The sequence below is a fragment of the Scomber japonicus genome, chromosome 3 (genome assembly GCF_027409825.1).
Source record: "Scomber japonicus isolate fScoJap1 chromosome 3, fScoJap1.pri, whole genome shotgun sequence".
NCBI lineage: Eukaryota > Metazoa > Chordata > Actinopteri > Scombriformes > Scombridae > Scomber > Scomber japonicus.
Window position 1 is genome coordinate 7,243,108 of NC_070580.1, and position 6,000 is coordinate 7,249,107.

Sequence of the window (6,000 nt, forward strand, 5' to 3'; positions counted from 1 at the left end):
CATATTCAGCCAAATAAATGGGATCTGTAGTTTGTATTGCACTTATTGTCCACTAGATGGCAGCGATCACACTGTGTGAAGGAGCTGGGGAGGCTTTCACTGACTTGTTACACAATCTCAACTTCTCAGTATGTGAGTCAGTACAAATTGATACTATATTATTACACAAGCAGGTCTGTTGACTATCTTTAAACTAATGACACGCTTTCTTAAGCTAAACAGGTTGAGACAGTCTTCAGCTTAAAAAAAATATATAAACTTTGAATAGACATTATGATAAGTTACATTGTAATAGGGTAAGAGAGAAAAAAGCCTAAATGAGTATCTTCCGAAAATTTAATATTAATGATAATGATTTACAGTGAAGTAGGAGACACCTTGTGTCCAGCAGTAGTACTTTTGAAATGAACAATATTTGCATATGCATAGATTCTGTATTTTTGAGCGAGGTAGAAGGAGATGATCTTAACATGGTAATAAGACTTTATTTTGTTGAAAAACCATGTTATTTTTTTAAGCTAAGTGTTTGTGTATCATGTCTGAAAGGACACTGCACAAATCTCAAAAGTAATGCATGGAAAATGTTCAATATCCTAAGAAGGAAACCTCCTTCTCAGTTTGGAATGTAGAATTAGCTTTTAGCCAGAAAGAGATGTCAGTTTCTAAAGTAAGACATATCAGTATCAATTGAAACAGGTATGCAGAGCCCTCATCAGCTGATATATTACTAAACATCTGTCATGAATGAAGAATCGCCTGTACACTGAGGGTACATGATGAGACTCTGAACAAACATAAGGTGTATATCTGCAGCAGGATCTCATTACCTGTACATCTAACTTGTCATTTTAGCTAACTAACTAGCTAAGTTGGATTTATTACTGCTACTAGCTGCCATTTCTAGCTACCAGTTTACTGGTATTAAATGTGCCATGTTGGCCATCTAGAGCTGGCAGGTGTCTGGCATATCAACATGTGGTTTGCAGTAAAGAACAAGTTGTTCTATCTCTAAGAACTGCTAAACTATCATGACCTGCTGACCCTTTGCTGTACATAGGACAAGCACTATTTTGAAATTTAAGATTTGTTTATTGCCATGTGATGTGTATTTCAGTGAGAGATATCTGGCACTGCTTAAAAGCTGTAAGTTAATAGGCACTAAAGGGTCCTTGACCATCAGTGATGATGATGATTCATGAACATTTAATGTGATGCAGCTTTAATTGCTGCACTCAGAACACATCAGCCAGGTTTAGTCATGGTTGATAAGGTCTGTAATGCTTATTCACTGCTTACTCTACATCTACCATCATTTTCTCTCTGTGGCATCTTCTACTGCCCACTAAGGATCGAATTTTGTTAAGCTTTGCAATGTTATGACATTGCATTGACTTCCATTCATTGTGGACAACCCTAATCCTAATCACAACACTGCTTTGTATCCCTGGTACACCACATACTATTTTTTTTAACCCCAACCCTAACCTAACCCCAATGTCAATCATAACCCCTAACCCTAGCCCTAACCATAACCAATTCATCCCTAACCTTAACCTTACCTCAGTAAACTCCTTACCCCCAATCTTAACCGGTATCTCAGAAGTTACATTTGACCTCATTAGGACATGAGAACTACTGTTCCCAACAAAGTCTGTGGTTATACTGGAAAAGGTTCCAAAAAGGTAGCACACACACACACACACACAAGGCATCATCCAGTCTAAAATGGGTTGATTGCATTCAAGTGACGCCGGCTGCATGTTTGTGAGCGCTCTCTGTGGCCACTGTATTCCTCTCTGTGTTTTTTCCACATTAACTCGGTCAAACTAATTGCCCAGGCAACACAGCAGAGAGAGAGACTCAGAGGGGGACAGTTATTTGCCTGAAGTAGTGACTCGCTTAACCTTTCCAGGTAACAGGAAGAGTAAATTACTGTCACCATGACACAAAGAAAATACATTTATCTTTTGTGTATCTTTGTCCCCAGTGGAAAACATAACTGCATCGCTCCAAAATGAGATGCAATTTGAGGTACTCAGGTTATGCTGTTCATTTTGAAATAAATTACTTAAATGCACGATCAGCTGCTTGTCACCTGAGCATCTTTTACACACAAAAGAATGAATCACATCAGTGCATGAACTCAAGATTTCCAAACCACCTGTTACATCATTTGCTTGAACATGAGTATTTGCTCAGTCAAATGCTGTTTTAGCTGGAAAGTCCAGAAGTGCATTTGAGTCAGAAGAGTGGGAGTGGGTGTAAGGTCAGAGTATTTTAAGCAAAATGATAAAATACAAACTAAAGCTGGAAAAATACTGTAATAGTGCAATGATGTGTTCTAAGATATGAAATGTGTTACATATTCTTTTTCGTAATGATTCATAATTCCATAATGGTGGTAAATGTAAATGTTAACATATTTGGAACACAATGCATGAAGTGTGTGAAATAATACACCCATGTTGAACATATCACATGTTGACAACCTAAAACAGGAGATGCAACAGGAAACCAGGCTTATGTGCAAATGAAACATTGCACAAGGGATTAATCTAGGCTTACTGTCTGGTTTGATCATCATAATGAAAAATGCATGCACAAACACACATATGGGCAAAGATAAATAAGGCATAATCACACAGAAGCATACACCCAGTACTCCCAGTGGTTACACCCAGTAGCTAAAAGTTGTCCTCCACCCTTTCATCAGCCTTCATGTATTGATTTTGTCAAAGGGTCATTGTAATGTTTTTGTATGTTTACATTGCTGCCAGCTACTTTCTAATGCCTGTCTCCAGTTATGTCAGTGGTTGAAAGGAACATTTAAGTACTGTACAATTTTGAGGTACTTGTACTTTACTTGAGTATTTCCATGTGATGCTACTTTATACTTCCACTTCATTTCAGAGGGAAATTGTACTTTCTACTCCACTACATTTGACAGCTTTAGTTACTTTTCAGATGATTTGACAATAAATATAACAAGCCTTTTAAAATACAACACATTGTTAAAGATGAAACCAGTGGTATCCAACCTTTTTGTCTTTTGACTTCTTACAAAAAGCAGTGTGTAGTCAGGCTCACATTTCAGATGTCTATGAGTTGTTAACAGCTCCACCATATACTGATTTTTCCCTCTAAACTTCTCACATGCTTTCATTTCAATAAATGTTCAAATGATCCAATATTTCAGCAAAAAAAAACATGAGAAGTGTCCAAAAACACATTTGTGTATCAGAACCCCCCCCCCTTCTTTCCTCTCCCATTAATCATCTCATGACACCTCAGATTTATCTGCTGACCCTTTGTATGGGCCTCACTGGACTAAACAAGCAACTGTATATAAAGTATTTTAAACTAGCTCCATCTCCAGCAGCTACAACAGTAACATGCTGCTTCATGATTAATCTAATGTTATAATGTATGAGTCAGAGGGGCCAAACCACTACTTTTACTGTGATACTTTAACTACATCAAGCTCATAATGCTTATTCTTTAGCAGGACTTTACTACATTTGCTCTATTGTTACTTTTACTTGAGTAAAAGGGAGTACTTTTTCACTATTGGCTTATGTTGTGTCTTTTGCATTCTAGGCAGCCGTTTTCAGGCACGACTTGAATCTAACTCCTTCAAGTTTTTCACATTTGTCATACTGTAGTGTAGTACTACAGTATACTACTCTGTGTGGTGGTGCTAAGGGTTTGGAAATTATTAATATCGCAACTACACCCCAGGAATTATTGATAACACTGACTTCCTTATAACCTTAATTCAACACTAAACAAAGCAGGCAGATACTCTCACTGAGGGACAGGCGTGATTCCAAATTAAAAAGTTTTCATAACTTATTCAAAACTGAAAACAAGCTGAGGCACAGGAAATGATTAAAAGGCACAATATTGAGTTTAGATGTAAAAGGATTGTTTTATTACAAAATCAGTTAATATAATTAAAATCTTTTGACACCAATATTAAATTTCAAAGAAAACCAAAACATAAGGGGACTGGGCCTAGCAGGTGGGATGGCAGGCTACACAGGGGTGTGGCTAGGGGTACTAACCCATACTCACCAGTGCAGCACAGCAAACTAAACACACTCACACAGCAAACGGGTGAAACATGCGTGCCCTTAAACGTAGCATGCAGTGAAGGAACATCACCCAGGGTGACTAGCCTCCCCCAGCAGACTGGCCCACAACTCCACTAAATAAAATAAAAAAAGGAAAAAAAACTGAAAATAGGGTTAAAACAAAATAAAACCAGTTGGCCTGCTCAAACTACAACATCGGTACCACAGACAAACTTTTAAAGCTGTACTACATGGGGCAGGCAACAATGCAGCAGCAGGTGGCAACCTGCAAGAAAAGAAAAGGTTAGCTTGCCACACGCATACACAATAATAAAATGTGTCTGGGCCCCCACTTACCATCATAGTAGGACAAAGAGTCATGATAAGGAGGCACCTACAAGGAAGCTCTGTCCAGGGTGCATGGCAGCAAGAGAAAGGAGGAACCAAGGCAGGTGCCTTAAATCATCTAGCCCTGATTAGGGGATGCTTAGAGGAGGGGCCAAGCCTGAGGCCATACTCAAGATCTGAATTTAGCGAAACATTCACCACCACATATGCAGTAGGCGCGATTGGCATTATTGTAAAGTACACATAATCTATAGTGACAACTTGCAAAAAAAACAAAAAGACAGTTTGGTGCTTTAAGGCAAGGCAGGACTTGCTTCTCTCTAACCTAAAACAAACTAATTTTATGATGTGATGATGATGTCTGTTTTGTTTAATGGGTGAGCTATGGGCTGCCTGCAGGAGGTTATTCTTCACCCACCCACCCCACATACGTGCACACACACACAGAGCAGCACACATATGAGTACAAGGCAGTTAATCTGTGAGACTGTTTGTTACTCTCTAACGCCTTTTTTTCCATTGACGAGTTTGTTGCTGGAGAATTTCTTTCTGAATAAGTAACATTTTTGACATACACATCTTCCCACCTCTGACATTCGTAGGATGTCGTGTGTAGCTGCTTGTACAGTCGTTTGGAAGGTTGCAGCTCATACATTACAAGAGTTCTGCGTCACACGTCACAGTTTTTACAATATAACAATGCAATTTTACAATCTGCAACTGTATTTTCACATCAGGAAGTCATGTTTTTTTCACTTTCTTCACCTCACCCCACACTGCAGATGCATTCAAAAGTATTTAAAGTTGAACCAGGATGTCAGTCTGTAAATTGTGGGGAGAATCTTGAAGGACCACCACCTGCAAGGCGAGGGTCATGTGACTGAAGGGTGTAGCTAAACTAACACTATTGCTATTGCATGTTTTGTGAATTTTACTAACAAAAATGTTACAATAGACACATTTTTGGTAGGAATTGATTACTGAAAATGACATTTTGTTTTCTTCATCACCTGTTATTCTGTACTTTCATGTACTTTCTGAACAGAGGTGATGAAGGTCTTTTAATGGGCGACAATCCAGCACTTTGCTATTAAAAATTAGCTTCCTCATGTCTGTGCCAGTTACGTGACTTGTTTGCAGTAGATTGAAAGTGTCCCATGACAGAGATAACCTGACATTATAATGTAATCAGTATCTGGATACATTACCTGAGTAAGGACAAATGCATGTTAATAAATGCATCCAGAGCGCATTGTGATCAGAATGCGAGCAGATGGTCCAGACCACATTTGGAGGTCGTCAGGTTCGCAATGCAAACTGTACAGCGTGACCAAATTCACAAGAAAAAAATCGCCCCAGTAACTGAAAGGTCACTTAGTGCCGCCTTTTCCTACCAGCTACAACAAGCCCTGCAAAAAATGAAAAGTAGCAGCAGTGGCTAGCCAGTCTTACCTTGCAAAAATGTAACATTTAATGATGCCATTCCTTCCCTTGACCTGGAACTATGTTTATTGACAAATCCGCCAACCCTGCTTGACTAATTTGAACTCATATTATCTCAGTGTGGGTACAATTAAGA